A 24375-nucleotide genomic window follows, 5' to 3' on the forward strand; every position below is an offset into this window, starting at 1 on the left:
TTGTATGCATTAGATGGGTGAGTGCAGGAAAGCCAAATAGAATCTACAGGTTAAATAGTTAAACAGCTCCTAATAGTTCTAGTTCCGGCGTAATATCTCTTCGCGGAAGCTATTGTTATAACGAACCTCTCTCGGCGACAGAGTAATCGCATAGATATACCGATTGTGGGACGACCCAGATTTTAATCGCTATAGTGTTTAATTGAAACTCGTCACCTCTACTACCCTAGCCATTAGTAGACCTATTGACTGTGAACTGAGACACTGGTGATGGCCGTCATAGACACTTGATTTCCCCATATCGCCTTACATTTGACGTAACAGACTATCTTAACTATTGTATTCTTCTAGCGCTATGTATGTACGTATGGCAGGATTTACGCTTCCGAGCGTTTATAGTGAGACGCTATAGAAACATGCTTTTAGTATGGCATCACATGTCGAACGGCAGATGGACATTTGTCCGGTCACGTTACGCACGATAATCTTTTCAGTCAATTGTCCTAGTGAGCTCTGCAGTTAACTGAGCTGTTTTTCCGCAACGGACGTTCTCCGAACAGCAACGCACAGCCACGATCCAATTTTTCTCGATTCCGACCTTACCATAAAAATCGCTCGCTCCGTTCGTAGAGTTCAGGAGTGAACACCTTCCGTTTAGTTCGCATCAAGCACAAAGATCCCTCCCGAGAGAAACTTCTGAGGCTCCAGGATCTGTTCAAATCGGACGGTCGAATCAAGTCGGTGGCGAAGCCTGTTTCGCCTCCATCCCGAATCCTCGCTCCTAGAAGACCTTCTTAAGTTGGCGAACACGCATCTAGACGTTGTGCGCATTCTAATTGAGGTGTAATTTCCACGCTCTCGAGATACGCATCGGGTTGTCGGACCCAGTTCTTGGTTTGTGAGTGGCTGGTCCTTCGGAGTCTATCGACGACAGATGGCATTACGGGTAATGTCTGTCTGAACCAGCAATTTTTCTTGCAATGTCTCGAAGGTAGTCCATGAAGCTACTGCTGCTGCTGCGATCGTTCCACCCACGATCGTGATCTTCGAAAACAGGGAGTAGGGAAAAAGAAATTGGAGACGCTTGACTTTTTCTTAGTATTCGCCATCCATCCTGCGTTGAGGCGCGATTATCTCAGTGACCTCCTGTGCTCCTTTTTTGAAGGTTTTCAAGCAAATCTTTTTTCGTCGCGGAGCCTTGTACGCCTAACAAGTGAAGCTTTCAATTAGTAGATTTATCAGGATATGTCCGAAAAGGCTCACTCCTTATCGTAAGAAAGTATCATCGTAATCAACATGAAAAGAATCCAGTCAAAAAACCTGATACAACACCGAGCCGTTCCAGTCAACCTCGGTGACGGGGGCAGCTTTAAGAAGCTTTGCACAGCTTGGGGCTCGAGGCGGCTAGAAAGGGCCGCGGAACAGCAACGTTGTCTGAGGTCTGCTTACCACGTGTGACCCTTGCCAAACGCATCTGTTCCGGCAGGCTATTTTTTCAGTCTTGTTATAGATCGTAATCCTTGGACGCACGGAGAAAGTTTTATTACAGCTACTCGTGCGAAAAAAATCACTTTATAGTGACAGTGCGCACACCTTATACAATGAGCAAATTATTAAATGATTAATTGAGGTGCCTGTTGTTTACGTATTTTGTTACAACTAGATGTTATTTACCAGACAAACGGTATTGTTAGTTTATCATACGCATATTTCCATGTTTGCTTCCGTTTGTTGATTTTAACAATTTAAATTAGAGCAAGTATTATTGAACATGCACATTGTTACAGGGCACTTAGACGAAGGTTATGGGTATTTGCCTATATCAATGCTCATAGTAGGCCAGTGCTGCGCCGTCAAGTAGTTTATAACGTCGCTAGAAAGGCATTTCTCTATGAACCGTTAAAAGTTACTCCTTTTTTTAAAAAAGTCCCAAAGTAAACGGTGTTGTCGGTACCAAACTGCGTTCGCGTCAAGCATACGTGATTAAGACTGATCTCCTAATAAGATGCTATGTCCGAAGAAGCCTACTCATTCTATATTGGACGGTACCACGTGTAGAAGCCTCAACACATACAAGCGACTAGCCAGAATCTAACAGTCAGAACTGCTAGCATACGACTCGACAAATCCAGATTAGTAAAGCCGAAGAAAGCAAATGACGCCTCATCATCGTGTGTTGCTTTTCACAAGGTTGATTGGCCCAATCTAAACGTCCTCGAAATAGCGCTTTCTAGGAAAATCTAAGTTATAGCCAACATACGGAAACAAACCAGGGGTGCGCCGTTCAATGGGAAAATCATGATTATCTTATTTATTCACGTACAGATTTAACTAGCTGACCGTGCGTCAATGTCGTCAATTGAAGAGCGGAAATGATCTTCCTTGGAAACGAGAAGCTTGACATAGAATAAGAGCTCGCTGCCTGAAGCGTTATCATTCCAGCATAGATGCTGACATTCACGTTAGATAGAATTCACTTACTGCACAAATCGACGTCGCCCGATTAACTATAAACCAAACCATTGTCTTAACAGTTTTTTTTATACATACACGCACACATATGTCATTATAAATGAATACTTTTTTTGTCGAAACGTATTATTATACATAGAATTTTCGCCGTTTTTTTTTTGGCTTTCATTGTGTACCACTTTGAAGAGATCCCTGACGTTCAACATGTAAACTACAGGTGTCTTACCTGGGGACGCCCGGATTCATACAGACATTTTATTAACGACAATGGTTTCGTTTATAGCCGAACGTTTTGCACATTGCTGTCACTAGAGCTGCAGACTCTGCTGATCTCTACGGAACGTTCGGTCAGCGTCTCACAATTCTATCCGTGGGTCGACAGCCGATACAGCTCCTCTGCCCACTACTATTCCACTATTCAGCTTTTGCCTAAGCCTCGACGGCTGAAAGCTGAAGCGCAACCTGGAGAATCGCTTGGTCAGCAACATCGCTGACCCCTTTGGGACAATGTCATGCCAATCAAATTCACTTGTTGATCAATAGCTGGATAGGTCTCCTCAGCAGTAAAAGGCGGATATCCGTGGTAGTCTCTCTTGTGCTCCAGTTGAAAAATCGCTGAGCCACCACACTGCGTTGTTAAGACTCTTTTATAGCGTCTAGCATACGTAAAGCATGCACTGCCTCCCTGTTCATCCTACGAACGCGTTGGACCTGCTATATTCGCTAGCCGTGTTCACTATTTGTCTGTTGGACCTACGTGCGAATCTCTTCCCAACACAGAGAACTGGCTCGACGAATAAGAATAGGTCTCGAGAAAGCCTACGGCTGATACCAACAACTTATCTAGGTTCATCTGCTATGTACATGTTTACATCTGTCTGGTGTGTGTATAAGCTAGCAGAGGATCGCAACGACTATCAATGCAGTAAAAATCTTCAAAGCAGATGTTTTATCTCGGGTAAATCCGTAGAAGAGGGCGAGTTAGTCATTTGCTATGAAGTTGACGTTAAATTCAGTTCAAGCCATCATCCTACACGTAGCTCTTATCAGCGTAGAACTGATTTTAAACGGTACGTGTAGCTGTAACCCAGAGACGACGGTTATGACAGCTTTTTTCCTCGTACAGATAATATTTTGAAGTAAATAAGCGCAGATATACTTATCGAAATTGCAGGACACATCGATACTAGAGAGGAGCGTTTCATTTACGATGTAACTATCACTTGGGCTGTCGTTGAAAATGCCTGTGGACTTGAAAAACTTAGCAACAGGTTGTTGAGGCTGATTTTAACTTGTAAACTTCACCTATGTTAGATTAGTTGGGGACGTTACTTACGCAAATTGTAGGTCGTTCGTTGAAACGATTAAAACGAGAACCGTATACATACTACGATGCATCATGCAATTTCGAACATGAACTTAAAGCTTGTCAATGACGCCTGTCTGACAATACGATACTTCTTCATTTTCATTTATTCAAATTGCACACATTACTATCAAACGCTCTCCCCGTTATCACAGAGTAATTTCTCATTAGTGGATACTGTATGAATGATATTTGGACTTTTTTTTTCTTCGTCAAGCAACCTTGTGATCGCTCGAGAATCCAACCTGCGCCTGGCTTGCCAACAAATGCCAAAGTGCGTGATGCTGGGTATAGTTCATTCGAGAGTGAATTCTGTCGTATAAAGACCGTATAAAGTCGTATAAAACTTATAGATAGTTCTTCAGCGATGCCATATCCTTCAAATAGACGAAGCCGAAACGGCCGGTAAAACGTCAGACGGAGCGCGCCAGATAAACAGCTGGTGGCGTTAAAAAGAAAATGATCTCGATTGTTTTTTCCATGTCGGCGATGTTTTGTGCCGTCCCAATTGCTGAACAACTGTTTTCGCTTTGTCCTAATGAAGAAACTGGCCATCTCACAAGTGCAGTTGCATCTTCCTTTTGCAATAGCGGCAATAGTTGCCCCTTTCTGTTACGTTACATTAGCCATTACGTCACCAGCTGTGCCCGTCTCTTCCTTCAGATCTCGCCTCTTCCTCCCATGCTAATACCTTTTGAGGATAGGACGACACGGGAAATTTTCCTTTTGGCGCGGAAGACTGACATCGTTCACAGGTTTTTCTCAGGCAATTCTTTTTGACTCAGAGTTGAACCTGGATGAGAAGTAGAAATGATACGGGTAAGTAACTAGACGAGCTGATTGAGACTTCGTATAACGAAAATTACTACATCGTGGAAATTGAAAAAAACTTCGGACAAACGTTAAGTGCATGGGAGCAATAGAACTGCAGGTATAGGTGGTAGGACGTTCATAAACTGCATGTTTCACCCATCTCAGCCAGCTTGTAATATTCTGGTAGTAGATAGGAGTGTGTGTCTTTCTGTAGATAGATAGATAGGCAAATGTACTGTAAATTATTATGTCATTATTAGTGCGTGATGTGTAAATCTCGACCATGTGTAGCACGAATGCCATCAAGGACTGAATATATTTAACATAGTGTAAATATCTCATATATTATTTTTCTACGATGCCCAACGGAAGACAGTTGAAGAGGCAGGGGGAGCTCTACTTGTGTACTTAAGGCATATACTAGGTATAAAACGATACAGCTAAATATTTAGGAGCTCTGAGCTCGAACAGCGGATTATACTCGACTGTAGACTAACCGGTACGATAGTTCAAAATATCTAAAAAGCGAGCCGCTTTTTTCGCCGACTACAGTTGAACCGCGAATTTGTCTGAACGTCGACCGCTTTGAAGAGCAGTTGGTCCGAGGCTATCTTCAATTGCGCCTCCTAGGTCTTTCGCAGCTTTGAAGAGAATTAGCCTAGGCCATTTAGTTTTTTAGCTCATTGACGATGGCTGCCTAGATTGGAGCGCTAATTAAGCGATTCAATTTGAAAAAACGAAGCACGAAAATACTTGTTTTTGTTCCATACATAGCGTAACGTGAGAGGAGATATTGTATTACAGCGAAAACTCTCGGTAAGGATATCAGCTTCGCTAAGCTGTATCGACAGACTTTTTGAGTAGGCTGAAACAATGAGTCAACAAATAATATATAGAATTGTTTAAATAGTTGTATAAATTATTCCTCGTACGAGCACGCCGTAGTAATTTTCCGTGGCTACATTCATTGTTACCTCCTCAATGGCAAATGTGAGAGATGTCAAAGTTTTAAGCGGCTAGTATTGACTAAGCACTGATCTACAGAAAATATACGAATACATTTTGCGCCGTGTCACGGCTGCTTGATTAGCACACATTCAACAGTGTAAGTACCATGAAAAAAGCTTCCTTTTGTCGTTTACTAAAGCTTTTCGTAGCAGTGCGGTACACTTCTTCATTCCCTAAAAATTTCTATTGAAGCCTCGGTTTTGTGTTAGCAGCCATAAAGCAAGCACTGCTCTCTCCGTTGGAGAGGCTAAAATGGTCAGATCCGCTTTCCATAGAATGTACCCAAGCTTCCAACGAGATGCGACCAGCATGATGGTCCGCAGATGATGAAGAAACTTTTCTTGGGGAGCGCAGCATAAGCCCTTTGTTTGTTCGAGTCTATGCCGGCTGAGTTCGCTGTGCTCTCTCGATTCCTGCACCAGTACAGTTTTCTCGCGTGTCCGTTTCCAGGCTGCACCACGTCCCTCGTGGGGTTAAATGTGTCACGCTTAAAGTAGGTACATCGGTTAAGGTGCATAACCTTTCTTGCCCCGATCAGCATCCAGTAGCTATCTGCTGGATGCTTTTAGGCACGTATCATACTACCGCCACGCCGTAAGGCCCTCGTTCGGGCAGGGCATATGAATGTGCGCGCCAGTGGGCCGTGCAAATGGATCTCCGACACGCTGCTCCACTCTCAAGGAATGCGATCAATAGCTAAAGGCGTGGACACGTCCTGTAGCAGGATATCAAAATGACTGTAGCTAGATGGTTGCGCGTGGAAAGCCTTCGACCTTTCGAACTTCAGGTATGATTGGGCCCCGTGAGGGGCTTCGTTTCTATGCGAATCCTGCCGTAACCCTAACTCAGCTGCCCCTAGAGGTGACGGTGTGTCGTAGCTAATGGCACAAGTCTATGCAACCACAGACAGTATATACATTATAGCACAAGAATCCTAGTCGCTTGCTCAATGGTTAAGCATTCGTACTGCTTATGGTGGTCATTTCTCGCAACTCCAGAATAGTAATTGACAGTCCCGTTGTGCAGATTCATAAGATTCCTCGTTTTATATACAATTCTATTTAAAAGGACGCAAAGTTGAGCATTTTTCGAACAGTGCGCTTTTCTTAACAGAGAGTAGCATGATATTCGCTATAGTCATATACGTCCATATTGTTAACTTGGCTCGCCAACATTTTTATGGCAGTTTATTCAATCTAATACCATAATATTGAACAGAGGCCTTCATGTCAATAACTAAATGAAGGCAGCCTTTTCTTTATATATTTTCTATTTTCAAAAAAAAAAAGATCGGGTGAGGACGCAAGATGAAATTAAGTTTCTGTTGCTCATTTTTATTAGAATTAAGCAGTGAACAGCTATCGACTCGTCACAATGTTTGCTAGTCTACCTGAATTCTGTCGAACTTTATTGGTCGTCGTCGTTGTTCATTATAAGCAATTTATAATTTAATGCTATACATATTTATATTGTATATAAAATAATGTAACAGTAATAAAAATTAATTATAAGGGTAAACATAAATTTAATCCTTTTCTATTCTAACAGCTGTAAATTCCAAAATCATCCCTTAGGTTCGTTTCTCTATTAAGATAGGTTACCCTTAACTGCACCCTGACTGCCACCAGCTTTCACTCCTTTTTCCCCAAAGCTCTTAACTGTTCCATCCCATAGATGGATGTGTTTCGACGGATAAAATCGGTAGGACGACGTGCACGCTTTTCGTGAGTCTATTTCGGACCTACGTTGCTCGAGGCCTGCTTTGCATTGTGACGAAATGTTCCTTTTGGCAGCACTTCATACTTGTAACGATTTTGAAGACGATCACAGCAGCCGTAGCTGAAGCATCCCACCAATGAATGGTGCAGGCCAGCTAATAACTGCAGTGGTCGGACGTTGGCCGACTGAAGCGCGCAAGGAGCTTTTTCGCCGGCTAAATGATCAAGTCAGATCTTGTCAAGACGCTTAATACTACTTCCACCGCTATTACCATTACCCGTAATGCTCGTCGACCGCTCTAAAGTGACTGCAGGCAGTTAGCAGACGCCAGCGCGAAGAAAGCAGGCTAGATCGCCCCGAGCATCGGGGAAGCCCCAAAACTCAACAGCCCCACCCGGTTTGCACCGCTTTGCCATGCAATGATCTAGTAGTCGAATGCCGTTGGCAAATTGCCACATTGCCTCTAGCAGTGGACGCCAGGGTTGGTCTTCTATGCAGACGCTCGTAGGATCAAAGCGGGGTTAGCAGCCTACGTATCCTGTTGAACAGGGCCGCATATGTTTATGCAAATAACATGGATCGACGGTATACGAAATGTGTGTATTGTATGTAGCTCTAAAAGTGTCAGAATTTTTTTCTACAAACAAAACTGTTAAAATAACAAGAGTAAATTTAGAAGATGTTTCCTACCTATTGTGTATTGGCAATGTTTATTTGGCGCAGCGAATCATTTACAAGGTCCTATATCGGCTAAGATAGAAATCACGTGCGAACGGTCTGACCCTAAAGATACAATATCGGTGAGATCATTTGAATGACTCTGACATTATAGCAAGGATGACGGCACGTAAATCATACCATTTAACGACGGTTTTCAAACTATTACATAATTTAGTATTAGCAGGGTTAGCCCGCCCCGATACGCACTTGAATTGCATGTGTTAGGAACTCAAACGAGGCCTGGTCTTAAGTAAGTCTACACTGGCAATCATTTTTTCCAGTAGTTAATATAACAAATTAACCGTAACGCTTGCCTCGCACACATTTTTATAATAAAATGAGTGTTGAAATTACCTTTCAGCCCGATCGTTCGCACTGAGTACGTGCGTACGCAAGCGAACTTCATTTTCAACAGGTATACAAACTGTGAAGCTCTCCATAATATCCCTCGGTTGACGTGCCAATCAGCAGTCTCTAATTGGCTGACACTTGCGTTTATTAAAGCGAAGATCTTTGGCTGGTTTTCCTAGAGCACTTTCTGATGTTACGTTTATTAGCGAAAACCCGAACGAAATCAGTCCCGAGGCTCTTACAACGGTTTCCAGATGTTCAATGCTATAATTCCGTTGGATACCATATCGACCCGGTGGCTGGTCTTCTCTTTTATGGAAAACGATGCGTTCTATTGTAGTTCCCGTTTTATCATAACCAGCAGACGAATTTATAGCAAGGGTATTACTGCGAAAATTACAGTTAGTGGACACATTAACTACCATGAAGTTTACTCTAAACGAACCTGCACATTGTTTCTACTTAATATATGCGTGTCAGATATGACCATTCATGGAAAACTATGAGCGAACAAATGATTCTCTAGCTATCTTATCAGCGCTTGGAGTCAAAAACAAACACGAATTTCATGTACTTAGCTAACTAACCTTTAAAGCCGACCTTAACCTGTTCTGTTTGAACGATCTGCTAAAGAAAATAATTGATATATTTGCCACGACTTATAAGCAAAACTATCGTGTTGATCGAATCTATAACAGTTAGACTACGCATAGCCGTGCCAAAAGCAGTGCGTTCACATCTCTGAACCCGCAGACGGGTTATAATCGATTTACGCTCATTAGCAAACGGAACGTTTCCATTATAACGTTGCCAGCGTCCTCTCGCAACCTACGCTTGTAGTCAGTATTATTTATGAATGGACAACCAGCTTTTTGTCACGTTATATAATCCACGTTTGACAGACCAGGTAACACAGTCAATATTACAAACCTCATTGTTTTTTGACGGATTGAGCCATCAGTAAACTCAGTTTCTTACAGATTCAGAATCCCGAATAAGGATCGCGCTCGTTCCAGTTTAGCTTTCGTGAGCAGCAAATGGTGACCTGCTGCGAGGTCGCATGAAGAGACAATCATCCGGCGATTTCCTGTCTCCGCCAGAACTGCCATATCATGTGTGCAGATCTTACTCTATTGTTATAACTGGTCACTGACGAAAATGGAGCTTTGCTCCGCCTAAGAAATGAGGCGGGCCTGGTGCCGACATCATCATCCCTTAAGGGGTAAGTAAGTGACTGAAATGAAGTTTGAGAGTAACGTATGCCTCTGACATTGTGTGCGGGCATAACATAGGTTTCGGTGTTCCGCAGTGCTCTGGGATAGTTGCTAGTCGCGAATGGGACGTTAGAGGGAAGGTTGTGTTTAACGAGGCTCATCAGCTGTGTACTATGCTATAGATGATGACTGTGGTATAAAACGTTTGTCTTTCTTAGGCTGTAGCTCTCCCAGCAGCCGTTGGCTCTCCAACCTAGTAGATGCGGTGGGTTAGGTAGTAAGTACTAATTATAAAGAACGGCTACGGCGACAGTGGCTGTCGCAGTACCTTGAAGGACCGCTTCTTTGCTTGACCAGTTGTCCTCTTGCCTCGTTTTGGGTCAGCTAATTTAAGGGACAGCGTAGTTGAAAATCCAGTCACCATTCATACAGGTGTCTATAGTAAAAGTATCTATCGTAGCCCAGTTAAAAATAGATGTAAAATCTTGCGATATCAATAAACGACAAGAATAGTCCTGATAAAGCATACAAGGAACTTCACAACGATACCAATAGCGTTCTTCCTACAAGCCAAAACTAGTTTACACTATGTGATTTTTGTCTAGAGCCGACTAAGCTACACAACGTGTACACATGTTTATGTGAAAATGTATGCACTAGAAGCTGACTCCTTCTTCTCCCGAGTCAAAGCGAAGGACACACTGATTCGAAAGCTAACGAGTTCGATTGTAAGATAGCAATTTGTTGACTGCGTAGCACCTTTATACCATCTAAGAGAGTTTCTTTTCAAGTCCTCGAACGAGATAGGTAGATTTTGGCGCCTACAAGACGTTCATCGTAGGAAAAAAAGGGCCGTGCAAAGTACAGATATGCACCTAAAATGTTGTTTCGTACTTCTACGGGCTTTTTCCCCTTTCCAAAATTTGTGCTCCTTAAGCCATGAGCGTTTCCTTGGTTGTTCGCCTAGCGTCAACCTCATTGGCAATTTATAACTGACAGGAGCGAATATGATAGGTGGAGGTTTTTACACAAAGAGAATATCCCACGCTATCGAGTTCTACACTACCCAGCTAGAAAAAAAAGATGATAGCAATAAAAATTTTTTACTTAGGACCTGCTAAATACGAACAGGCAGGAGTACATCTCTCGTGCTGGTCCTATTATACTACTGGCTGACTCGCTGGACAGACGGACGGTAGCTTGAACGGCAACAAAAAATTAGATATAGCTGTGATTAACGCTCTCGCCATTAGTTGTACCGAAGGCTGGAAGTTGAGAGAGATATAGAGGAGTTGAGCCACCGTTGTCGTCACCGGAAGGGAGCAGTTCTTGTTCGTCACTTTGTAAGAACAAAAGGCAAAGCTACGCGCCAGCAATGTAGTAGGTAATAGGTGCCACGATTGCCGCATGGGCATTAAAGGTAAACGATGTCGGCAACTTCGTTAAATGCCACGTTGTTTTTTTACCTTCAACAGGAGCGTGGGAAACCAGTACGTGTAAGTTTTCTTCCAAATCATCTAGCCAATGCTGTCTTCTATACAGCTGCTTTGTCAGATATTTACTTAAAGAAGGTTATGAGAGGTGTTCTTCTAAACCGATTTTTTACGGATTTTTCTTGTCAAAAAAAAAACGCGTTCATTGATTTCGTTTCACAAGGATAGAGATTTCACAGTGCTAATACACCTGACATATTCGAGAAATCTATCTGAAGAGAATAATACCTTGCAAGTTGCAACGTGCGCATGTGTAAGAGCATACGAACGTATAATAGATTTAGCATGCTGAAATGTGAGGAAGTTCATGAGCAGAACATCGTTTTGAGGTGGGGTGTTCGAGACAGATATCTCAAGCTGGGTTGCGTCGATCTGTAGCTCCGCTACAGCCCCTCAACAACGGACTGAAGATTCCCCTGGGAATCTAATGGCGGCAGCCAGACCAAGCACCTGACATGAAACTATTAAACACAGAGAGCGTTCTGCGTACGATGTCCATTACAAATGGCCCTCTAGGGTTAAGACAGTATCGCGCGGTCCTGTGGACTCGAGGGCGGGATGAAGAAGACCATACGAACAAGATAAAAACCACATACTTTATAAATGATAGGTCTAGGAGATCGGCCACAAATTGGGTCAGAGATAGAAAAAATGCATGGCAAGACGAAAAATAAGCGGGAAAAAGCCTAGTAAAAAATTTGTTGTTGTCGTTGTTTGTTTAATTAAGCTGACGCTTTAACGAAAATGGATATGAGGTCCATAAAACAGTATGCTCTAAAAAAGTAAATTTCTTACAATCACTTTAATAGTTCCGAATTGTGACATTTTTAAAGTGTATAAAACAAGAAATTCCCATACGATACTGACGTGATAAATACGCAATACGGCGTTTTGCCCTGCATAGGAATTAATATAAGCAAATAGTTCGGTGCACATCGTTACATTGAGCCCGGAATTTACTTGTTAAATCATTTGTTTGTTAAATAAAATCTGATTGTTGGGTGAACTTGAAACTCAAGTTATTGAACTTCCCAATCGTCGCCTACATACTGCACATTTCCGACATTTCTCGACAAACACAAAACGATCAAGGGGATATTTTGCAACATTTCCGTCAAGGACATCGAATGATGCACAAACCCCTCTTGAGAAACGGGAACGTCTTGGCTAAACTGTATCTAATAACAATTGCACATTATGGATGAATAATGATAATTAATGGACTCCGTCACATGACAAAGAGATAAAATTTCGAGCAGATCGCTTGACGCACAAACGTAGTACATTCACACGAACAGTGGTTAATGTCATTGGAGCTACCAGCTTGTTCTTCGTTGACTGGACAATAGGCGCAGATCGACGCGTCCATCGACATTCAGTTCAAGGGTTAATGTTATTTAATACGTTGATTCTACTGGCTACCTGACCAACGTGATCCCAATGCATAATGGGGCAGAAAAGTTTGGGAATGGCTGCTCGAATACTCGACGTGCCCTAAGGGTTCTGCGGAAATGCAGGTTAGTAGGTTTTACCGTTGGCAGTAGCAACTGACGAACATGATCCGGGACACAAATCTAAGGTAAAACCCTTAGAATATTATGTACTTTCTTGTCTGTTTCGTTTTGCGGTGGTCCAGTGTGAAGAAAGAATCCTAGGAAAATAAGAAAAGTTTACCCAACTAAGACCAAAGATATAGTAAACATTCGGCGTAGCTACAGATTGCATCTGTAGTGCCATGCAACGGCGCGGAACTTAATGGTTTAGAGTGATAGAATAACTTTTTCAAATAGAAAAAGTTTTTCAAAAGGCAAAAAAGATCAAATAGAATAAGTAAATATCGAAGTATTCCATGTGTTACCAACCAAAGTAGGGGCAAAAGGAGCAGCAATGCGTCGTGTATGCCTACCCTACAGTCTACTTTGCCCCTATCATGGGTCATAACATCAAACAACTAAAGCATCAGGCCATCTTTTCGTAACTTGTTGACTCGGTAACTAAATTCGTTCGAACTGAAAATGTGTTGTTCGAGTTTGCAAAAGCACTAGTTACTTATAGATCTATATGAGGCTTAGGCTATACTGGGCAATACGCTTTTTAGATTCTGCCTATATATTCAAAATGCAGCGTTGATACGTTCGATTTTGAGCTCTTTTTTTTGTTTATTGATCCTCGTATGTGAAGTTTTTCGCCATCGACAGTTTAAACTTTTATCGTACGCACGGCTTGGTATGTTACGGTGGCTCTCACAAAGAGCCATAGTGGTTTAAGGAAGTGCACGAAAAGCCCAATAATTAATTGGTGTCGTTTCAACCTATACGTATCCCGGGGGGCAGATGATTGATTGTCAAAGTCGAAAAAATTCAACAAACGGCAGAATGCTGGCCAACCAAGCTCGTAATTTCAGAGGTGCCAGGTTGGGGATATTTTTCGGAGTAGAATGGATCAGTAGCCTATCATTAGCATGCCGTGTTCATGTTGACTCTTTAGCCTTCAGATTTGAATAGCTGTATGTAACGTGCGTATTCGCCCATGTATTTGCCTGAACACCTGCTACCCAGACAAGTTTGAGAGTCTACTCTTGCTTAGGCGTCTATTTTCTTTACCTATTTGTGTTAAGATCATTTTGTTCTACAGAAGCCCTGGGATTGAAATGGGCTAACTAATAATGATTGACTCATAAACCAATGTAAAGTTGTGACGGTCTCTCGAACTTTCGACGTCTGGAAGTCCCATCGAATTGAAAGAATGCATTATTTGTTTAAGCTTTGGCTACCCGTCGTTCTTTCCTCGTCTTCGCAAACTTTTGCAGCATTCGCCAGAAGCATCCCCGTTTTCTTTTAGGGCGTCATCATATATCTCAGGGGAGTTATTCATCTTCGAGTAGCTACGACAACGCCAATGACAGTGGCTCGACTACCGTTGACGACGATGCAACCGCTGTTACTGCTACGGATGCTGGCAGCTTCCATGACCCTATCCTACAACAATAACGCCAAAGAAAGAGAATGAAAAACCAAGAGTGGCCTCTTAGTCCGGAGACGCGTTTCTCTTGTCGTTCGTTCCTATTACGCAATGAGACACTGACATAGAGGGCTAGTCATAGCAGAACAGTTAGCACAGCCATTGAAAACCACTGTCTTCGTTTCGTCTCTTTCCGAGGCACACTTGTGCAAGTGTGCCCCGTTTCTCGGTTCTTCTTTTTCTTCGCCATGTTCCGTTTCTTACTACTGATGAAAGTGGTAACGGTAGCAGTTCTCAAACGATATTCGCCGTTTCCATCTTCAGTTTCATCTCTTTTTCGAGGCCACCATCTTTTTAGGGCTTTTGCCCAGTACTAACCCGTTCAAAAAATTCCCCGGCTTTTCCCTGTGTCTCTTCTTTTCCACTTGCCTCAATGTCAAAGGCGCGCTTTTCCTCGTCCTCCGCCAAAAAATGTCAACCCACAAACGTAGCAAAACAACGGAAGGGTCTAGAACGAACCGACATTCGAAGGCTCAAATCTCGCTGGTGCTGTCAAATTTCTCCAGATGAAATTTTATTTTTTATTAGCCACGGCAGCAGATCCCAAAACACAAAATTGAGAGAGATGGGACTTGCGAGCCCTACGGAGCCGAAGGCCGTCTGTTATTGTACCCTATGACTCTCTATAGGGAACAACGACGACGGGCGAGTTCTGTTAGCCAACACCAGCGCCTACTAGCGGTTGTGCTACATATCCGTAGCTCTCTATAGCGTTGTAGAACTCATCTTTGTGACGTGTTCGTCAGGCTAGCGACTTTGGCAGCGCTCCGATACAGAAGCGGATGACATCAATTTGGCTCTTGGCCCAGTAGAGACAAAAGTTCCCTGTATTGTCGTTGTCAGTGGCAGACGATCATAAAGCTCAAAGGCAAAGAGCGCTACTGATGGCGAGGACAGCAACGTAAAATTATGACCATAAAAAGTATAGAGGACCCTATGACGAAACCGACATAGGCAAAACTCAAGCAAGGTTCTCATTCTGCAAGCGCCCGCCCAGCGTTACGCGCGGCGAGGAGCACACGAATTGACGCGCTTGTACGGCCGTGGTCGTCGTAGAAACAAACATAATACGTCAATGAGGAATAAGGAATGAAAGGCAATGGTAGGATTACTCAGCCGACGGCGCAATCAAACATTTCGTTTTCATTGCGTTTTTATAGTCTGATCTTAGTGTAAACGGCTGGCCTAGTCATATAGTACATTACGTTGGCCTAGCTCACAGGTTAGTATTGCTGCTAATTTTTTTAGTTGTTACGTTGGCTTGTCCGAAAGACGACAATAAAACGAAGGGAAGGTAATATACAAATTGCTAGCAATTGTCACAAATGCAAGAGATGGAGTTTTTAACTCAACAAAGAGACTGTAGTATTACTAATATATTATTAAATATGTTGAACCAGACCAGCGTCGAAACTATAATGGTCATGTTGAAAAAATATTTTATAGCTCCATAATACGATCACAGTTCAGCTGAATCTAATAAGCTACTGCCACTGTTTTCCGCTTGTCATACACGCTGCTATATTTCCTTTTTTTTTCAGTATTTTTTTGCAGGCCGAAAAAAACCGCAAATTTCGAAGCAATACAACGTACTACATGGTACTTTTTCCTATTACTGGCTGAATGCCTCGTGTTTTACGTCCTCCACCGCCGTCAAGTTTTGCCACAGACGACTAGCACGTCCCAGCGTGAAACTGTGTTTACGCCCGAACTCAAACCTAGACCACACAATATTCGTAAGATTTGCGAAAAGACTGCCCACCGTGCCACCACGGAACTTGCAAAACAAAGACGACAGCAAACCAATGGCCTTGCGTAGAAAAGCCCATTTACAGCTCACAAAGAGTGAAAAAGTAAACGTCGAAGCTTTGAGTTCGGGGAAACTATCCGCCTTGATGAGATAGAGCCAAATAGTGCATGTCAAAACAGGAAGGGAGGGAGGAACATGAATGAAGGGTTTTGTGTGTGCGAGAGAGAGAGAGAGAGAGAGAGAGAGAGAGAGAGGAGAAAAACGAGATTAGCTACACGAATGTCATCTGGAGAATACTCATTGTTAATAACAGAACATCAGGAGTCCAAAAAGCATGTTTAAAGGAAATTAGACCAGGCCTTAACGGTCACTCACCTAAATGGCGCCATCGTGAGTGCGAATCATGAGCTGCTGCTGTCATGGCATACGCGAACAACCATCCACCGCAGCGCAATCGCTTCGTGGCACAAGTGGTGCTGACAAGGGGACACTTAAAAGGACGAAGTGCTTTAGACAACGGCGATTCCGATCAGTACGACTAGATCTTCAGCCCAAAGAACCTCTGATGGATCCTGCTGCCTGTGATTCCTGCAGTAGCAGCTCCTTATCTCGCATTTCTTGGAGCTGACATGGAAAAGCGGGTGTATTCCCATTACTTCCGAAAGTTCTGCCACTTCGGAAGTGCTGTTGGCCATACGCAAAGATGGACGGCAATAGGCCATGTTGAGACGCTTGAAGCCTCGAACTGAAATGTCGTCGAGGACGACCAAATCTATGGCTAGGCTGATGTCGCTCGTTAACGCTCACTGGCGTTAGGTTTCATCTTCACGTGCGGTTCTGTTGTACGCAGCAGTAGTAGCACGGCTAATCATTGAGCTGCTCATTTTTTTCAACGCTTTCCTCTTCAGCACGCAGCGGTGGTCGCCGAACAAAGTCGGCATCCGCAGTCGCAACGGTGGGCTGGTGCTGGTATATATATATACATATATATGGGGTGGGTTGAAGTGATGGAAGAGTATCTTTTGTCCCCTGAGACGCTAACTTCCATTAAACTCTAAAACGAACTCTCCTAATGACACTTGGCTGGTGCGGGGCACTACCTTCGTCGCGACCATCACCACCGACTCACTGCGAAAGACTGCAGGCCCACGCGCAATTGCTCTCTGTATCATGCTGGGGTCTGCTTCCGCTGGCTGACGGCCTGCGAAGGCAGGCGACCATTGCATGGGAGGAAGAACGAGACTGCAAAACAAGGAGAAAGGAAATAAGGGTAAATGGAAAGCGGACGATTGTTCGCTGCTTATACTTGACGATTCCTTAAACGCACTATCTTTCCTAGAGTAGCAGGAAGTCGAGGTACAGTAATTACTCAAGGGTTTGGCGCGGGTTAGGCTGCGTCGAACCGTGTTTTCCTTGCTTTTCCCGCAGGCCTTTGCATAACCGATTCGAGTCAACGGGTGAATGGATGAATTAGTTTAACGGGGAAAGCAGCAAGGCTGGCACAAGGAAACAAGGCCGTGCCGGCTTTGGCGTCGATTCGCAAGGCAAAGAAGAACGCCAAGTGAGGCGAAACCCTTTCCTCCGTCCGTTTGTCGTCATCATGGTTGCGGGCTGCTGTACATTATATTCGACCTCGCATTGACGCAAATATGAATTTAATAGCCATCCGGGCATCAACAAGAAACCCTGCACACACCTCAGCCAATCAATTCGATTTCGGAACACTTGGCAGCATCTGTTAGAAGTACACTTAAAGCGTCCGCCGCGACATCCCGGTAAGGGATAAAAGAGAGAGACTGAAACGGCTACGGACAAATGTAATAATGTGCATTGAAAGCAGAGGTCACATCGAAAAATAGCTAACATAGTAGAAATGAAGGTTCGCTAAAATGGAGATTGTATAATGCGTGTACAACAAGGAAAGAAGGTATCGGTTTATGATCGACTATGTACACGCTGTTCGTGTCATAAATGATTCAGCACTATTGTTAATAATAAAAGAAATGGGTATCACTTCGACTACGATATTTAAGATTTAGGATTTTCTGCAATACCTAAAAACACTAAACCACTGCTTACCTTGTAAATTTTCGGTAGCTTCTGTGATTTCTAAACAAAAAAATATTTGCGTTTGTACGAAAACGACAGGAGTGTAGCCAGCACATAGTAATTAAAAATTAGGAACTTAGAAAATTAGAAAAAGGTAGAAATTTTGGAAGTTTTTGTATGCAATGATTTCGCTATCTTTTATGGAAGCAAATGAAAAAACTGGTTCGATGGGCAACTAAGCCGTTCAGCATACGCACGCGAAGAGCTAATGAAGGCTGGTAAAAACCATAAATATAGGTTAGGTTAGGTGTCCATATTTACGCGTCTGCTATATGGTTCTCGTTAATGTGCTAGGCGAAGTCGAACTCCTTATGACCTCGTATTTCAGCAGTATCACAATTTTAAAAATGCGCTCCAAGCCGCCATTTAGCAGATGACTGGCGCATTTATTCAACTCATCGTATGCATCGACTAACAAGTTTTGAGATCGAAATCTCGCATTCGATGAGTTCAATGCTTTTCTCGGGACTCTTTCAGACAGGAACGTTTGTCGACGTGTGAGCGCCATTGCGTAACGTTATTTTTACTCGGCCTATTCGCGGCGACGAGCCGAGTCCTACGATTCAACCCCGCTGCCGATCAGTTTAACCCACCTGGAGCTAAGTTTTCGTGCCGTAATAGAATTGCCTTCACATCTTTTTCAATAAGCTTCAAGATTGTAACTCCATGGTTTTCCTAGAGTTCAAAGTTGCTCATTGATTACGCAGCGTCTTCGCTAACAACAACAGCGAATGGGGACAAAAATGTGTTAATCTTTATTGCAGGTACCTTTTTGGGAAATAAATCCAATTGGAACTAGCAACCGCCATTCCTTAAAACGTAAGCCTATATACATTTATGTCTCTACTTTGTAAGTACTCAAAGCGATTCATTCTTTCCTCTTTTCTTTTCACTACAACATGATGGTCTAAACTTTGAAGTATTTTGAACAGTTTATATACAGGCATGGCGGGTGAGGCAGGATGTGAGACTGCAGCATGACTGATGCAAGTCTTCTTCATATTGAAACATCGCGCATATGAATGTATGATCCTGTTTTCCGGAAATAGTCGCCAACAGATGAGGCTGGGCCGATTCTGTATTGTTCATCGAGAAGAACAAACAATTTCTAAGGGCTTTAAAATGGCGTTGGTAATTAAATTGAATAAAGTAGGCCAAATGAATGGCCCCTTATTTTTTGTAGACTAGATAGAGTATTTTAGAAACGTAATGAAATAAAATATATATAAGCTATCCCTAAGGTGTATCCGTAAAGTCGAATACTTCAGGGCTAGAAAAAAAACCTAAGACTACTCAGACTTAACAGAGCTTACTAAAACTAGACGAACTCTGTAAAAGTACTCGATTCGGCGCGACGCGACGACCAGTCTCTAGTCCTTTTACACTGTTTTAGCTTAGACATGAATCACCATTTATAAATTGTTTCTTTAAGTAGGCATAGCTCAATCTGAAAATGGAAAGAAAATCTGTTTTTTACTGCTAACCGAGTAGTTTCTAATGATTGTCTGCAACTCCTCTCCGTCAACGCCGTATAAGACAGAACCCGCGTTTTTTTTGTTAATGTTGATTAGCAACGGTCCGGTAACAATAGCCGCAGCCGTTGTCCATGAACGACTTCTGACAGCAAACGCCTTAAGGACGCTCTAATTTGTGTTCTCTAGAATCAAAAGTAGAATGAAGTGTCTTTCGAGGCAGCGAAAGCGTCAACAACGAACAAAAGCGCAGATTCATGCTTGCGAAACTGAAGTACACGACAGTGACGTTCCAGGGCAAGGCACAGATCGTATGATAACAGTACACAATCTCTAAATGGGTTCCGTCTTTTTACGTATGGTATACTGCTATAGACGTAGCTTAGATTGGTATGACTTTGATGGAATCATGTTGCCGTTCACTACTTCGGCTAGCTCAGAATTGCAGATGGGTCGTTAGACTACTCATACGCTTGGATCGTATGAATATAATATCCATTCGATTTTTTAATGTAATGTCCTACATGGGGCATTGCTCATATCGGTGTACGTCATACCGCTAAAACATGTATCGATACCTTAAATTATTATAACCATCATATTTATACGTGATCTTATGATTGCATTTGAATATTACATGTTTTTTTTTCCGATTCTAACCAAGTTCGATGGGATGGTCCTAATTGACGCAAATGATATAGTTAGATGTTTTGTTGTTTTTTGTAGCTCGAACATGCTTTGTCGCCTACGTAGTATTTAAGCTATCGCATTTTACCCGACCCCGCAATCTGACCTGACCGCCTTATAAGTGACATTCCGTCTACTTGTCATCGAACTGAGACAAGCTTTCCTTCTGTTTTTGTAGTAGAAAGACGTAGACTCCTACGACAGCACTTTACCCAGATATCATTCGCTGTGATCGTTACCGCATCCACTAGTACATCCGATGACAAACCCTGTGACGCTCACAATCCGCCACCACATAGACAGTGGAATTGTCTATGCGATGTCTATATATTAAATTAACTTCTTTCATTTGTTTCTTGGCAACACCACAATCCTACTTCTCTGGGAATTCTATGGTTTCGGGACGAAAAAATAACGACAAGTTCGTCCGTTGAAACACAATCAGCATTATTAACGAAGTTCTGCAGGTACCGAAATAGGGAAAAGTCGAATGGTACATACTGTACGGCGGATGCATTGAGATTCCCATGTAGGTCCTTTGAATTTTTGCCGGGTAACTAAAAATGGACCCACTCTGGCGGTATCACGGTAGGAGTCGACAGCTTTCCGGTTCACTAAATCCGGTCGATTTCTTTCAATGGCTTGTTGTTATTATCTTGTTACTTGCTAACAGAAGACTTCCAAATTGTTTTGCCAGGCCGTAGCAAGTTATCATGTACAATTTCTTTCTAATTCTAATAAACAAATTTTCACACACATTTGAAAAACACAGTTTGAACTATTCGATAGATTGCGAAGCATCACACTTCGCTTTCATTGTATTTAATGATTCTGTGTGATCTATTTTTCACAAGTCATAATCAACCGCTTTAGAGACGGACTCATTGCGTTTTAGGTAGATCGAGTAGGTGAGTCGTACGGCACCCGAGTATCGGGCTTCGTTTTGTGGCGAGCAGTGGTTTGATAGCAGATACTTAGTTTTTCGGTGAAATCACAGTTGCTCACGTATCGGGCTTTTTCAACGTTGACAATAATTTTTTTTTTGTCATTGGTCGATCACTACAAAGAGTATATTTCACATCAAATTGAGAGAACCACCATTTGTTCTAATAACGCATCATAACCGTACGTGGAGCAATTTTTCTACGGTTCTTGGCAATATTGTAAGATGTAGCGGACCGAGGCATTCTATTCATTTTACCACACCTGCTACCGTCAAATCTCATCTTGCCTTCAGGCATGTGACCGCAGTTCACATGTCTGAAGTTAAAAAACAATCACTACCTTCTCGGCAAATCATACGTACGTACAGAGTCGAGCAAAAAGTAAGTTGACCATTTGAAAATCGTTATCATGCTTCCTTTAGAGTATCAACAGGGTGAAACGCAGTAAAAAAACAAAAAAAAAAATTAAGTAAAGACCTCGCGCTGTCTCAAAAAAGTTCTAGTCCATTTTTTATCTAAGCTCGTCAGTGTGATCTGTGTGTATCCGAATCAAAATGTACATAAAATCGCTGTATTTCTGCTCGTGGAGATTGAATAGCGATTCATTCATGCGCCAGTGTATAACAGATACCTAGCTAAACTAGTGTCACCAATATATTTACCTTTATTTGGTAGGGAGCTCGGTAACACGAAGTTTATAAGGCGGCCCAATAACCAGTTAAGAAGTCTTGCTTCCACAACTGCTTCTCCGTTTTCCTCTTTCGCCTATCTATCTATCTATCTATCTATCTCTCTCCCTATCCTATCGTCACCACCCTTCTACGGGTATATCGACCTGTCGTAGGACATGGATCCTGCTCTGTCTCTCGACCGCACTCTACTTACAGTCGTCTGCTAATGATTTACGCTGTTTGATTCAAGCACCTCTGACAACTAGCGAAAAAAACTGTCGAGAAGCAACGCCGTCGCTATCGTTAGGTTTTTACTAGGTTGGCTAGCGGCACCAGCCGAATGGAGCGTGCACAGGCCCTGCCTTTTGCCCAAATATTTGGACGCGGTAACTCGATGCTCGCTTCCAAACGCTCAATGCACTTGGCACTAGTTCTCGCTTTGCGCTAACCTATCATTTTCACGGGGGCGCAGGCACTTCAAAGCAGCGCTGAGACCGGCTTCCGACATGGCCTTGTAGCCCATTGCCGCAGCACGGTTTCTTAGCACCAGTTGGGCCACTCGAAAAGCAGATGATAAGAAGAAAGATGAAAGTGACGGAAGCTTAATGACATAACGCAGAGATACTTACTATCGAAAATCAGACAGGGCACCACCTAGTTCTATGCTACGATTACCGTTATGCAACAACAAACCTTATGAAAATTTAACAAGGAACCTAGTAAGCAAAGCAATGGAACGTATCAAATGAATTCGATTATGTTACGAAACAACAAGCTTATGAATCATCGCATGCTTGAATGTACTCTGTATTAGACTGCAAAAAAATTGTCAAGACAGCGAGACTTTTACGTTTCTCTGCTTATGATTTCTGAGCAAAAATGCTCGAAAGAACGTCTCTGTAGATTGATTTATCGTGTTTGCCAGCGCTTAATGTTATAATACTCGACTTACTCAAGGGGGATGATTATGTATTGAAGATTTAAGAAGGTGGCACTATTTCCTAGAAAAATTCATATGATTATTTTCTATTGCACACGATATGTTTTCTTCGTCAAGGCTAGATACCGAGGCTGTTTTTATTATTACACAGTATTGTATAGTATTCTATGACTACAAATATGGGCAACTTTATATTGAGATTTATTACTGGACACGCCGGTGGACCAGGTTTGATCTAAATGATTGAAAATTTTTAAAATTTGCAGGTTGTTAGACTGTAGCGTAAGGAATATTAATTAAGCTAGCAAAACTAGGTACACGTTTTGAAGCATTTTATCCGAATGTTTATTACGGCAAGTCATAATTTAAGCATCACGCTCTAGAATCCATATAGGGAACTTGCATTGTCTTCAAATTTCCGTTACTAAATACATCTAATTAATTATAAAATGTGTTATTATTACACAAGCAACCTTGCTGTTCCACTGTCTAATTCTTTTGCATTACTTCTTAACGCCCCGAAGCACAGATATAAACGAGAAAGGTAGCGTTTTGTCCGTCACTGGATTACGACGAGCCGGTCGGCAACTTTGCCCTCTTTGCAGCTCTGTCGTCTCATTGGAGTGCGTTATCGTCAGTGCCCAGGCAGGGCAAAGACACCACTCCTAAAGAATAGAGTCAGCCAGAGGAAAGTCGACAACATCATTCATTGTTGCTAAGCAAGGTGGCGTTGTTTGTTTGGCGAGGCTGAGGTTTGCCTCACTGCATTGTGTCCAAACGCTTTATGTTTATGACTGGCCTTGCTAAAGCGGCTCAGTACCTAAGGCCTGCTTAAATCTTTTTCTCCGATGGTTGCTCTATCATCTGCAAGTATCTCGAGTTTTTGGAAAAGAGAAGGGTAACTGAAATGCGTACGTGCATTAGATGCAGCCCTGTTGTTTTATCACATTATGACTATTTACATGCAGAAATACGACAGCAACCTTGCAGTTGTCGCGGTGAGGTTACCTTCAATGGTGAATGGTCCTGTCACTCACCGTCGTCGATGAGTCGTCGGCGAAATGGGAAAAATCTCGATCGGCAAAAGGAAAAACGGTTGTTAAATGTCTAAGGGGGCTTAGTTCAATGTTGCATGGTTCATGGGCTAACGAAGGTGATGTGTCGTGTCTCTTTCTAAAAATCATTATTAGTTTTGTTATTACTAACTATTATAGTCATACGTGTGCGCCCCTTGAGTCACGAAGCCGATTTAAATGAACAAACCAATGGATAAAACATGAAGAATTAGATACTATGTTACGGGCCGATTTCCTTTGTAGTCTACAGCTACTCAACACGAGGTGCTACGTTTCAGTGTTTATGTTTTATAAGGCTGCACATACACAACAGGCGTATTTCTATTTCTTATTCCGGTAGACAGCCAAATAAACTATGTTCCAAAACTAAATAAAATTCCTGCCGTTGATGCATAAGCACGCAATTTGTATGAATAAAGGAAGACGCTCAGCTATGAAAGAAATTTGCTTACTCAATATGAACACCGAGAAGTGATGTTAATACACGGTCAAAGCAATCATCTGAAGTATTCTTTCTTCTATGTACATTTTTACACCTCGCTTTACTGT

At 42.5% G+C, this 24375-nt stretch overlaps 2 long non-coding RNA genes across 2 annotated transcripts; one reads left to right on the forward strand and one right to left on the reverse strand.

Moving 5' to 3' along the window:
* Nucleotides 1-3916: 3916 nt before the first annotated feature.
* On the reverse strand, nucleotides 3917-21998 carry LOC147758356 (uncharacterized). The gene is made up of 2 exons (XR_015318569.1): nucleotides 21802-21998; nucleotides 3917-4631 (listed from the first exon to the last, which is right to left on the reverse strand). It is a non-coding gene; the product is annotated as an uncharacterized LOC147758356 (long non-coding RNA).
* On the forward strand, nucleotides 5270-16443 carry LOC147758357 (uncharacterized). The gene is made up of 3 exons (XR_015318570.1): nucleotides 5270-5467; nucleotides 9430-9671; nucleotides 15719-16443. It is a non-coding gene; the product is annotated as an uncharacterized LOC147758357 (long non-coding RNA).
* Nucleotides 21999-24375: the final 2377 nt, after the last annotated feature.

This window comes from Varroa destructor, unplaced genomic scaffold (assembly GCF_002443255.2).
Source record: "Varroa destructor unplaced genomic scaffold, Vdes_3.0 BEIS01000001.1, whole genome shotgun sequence".
Taxonomy (NCBI): Eukaryota; Metazoa; Arthropoda; class Arachnida; order Mesostigmata; family Varroidae; genus Varroa; species Varroa destructor.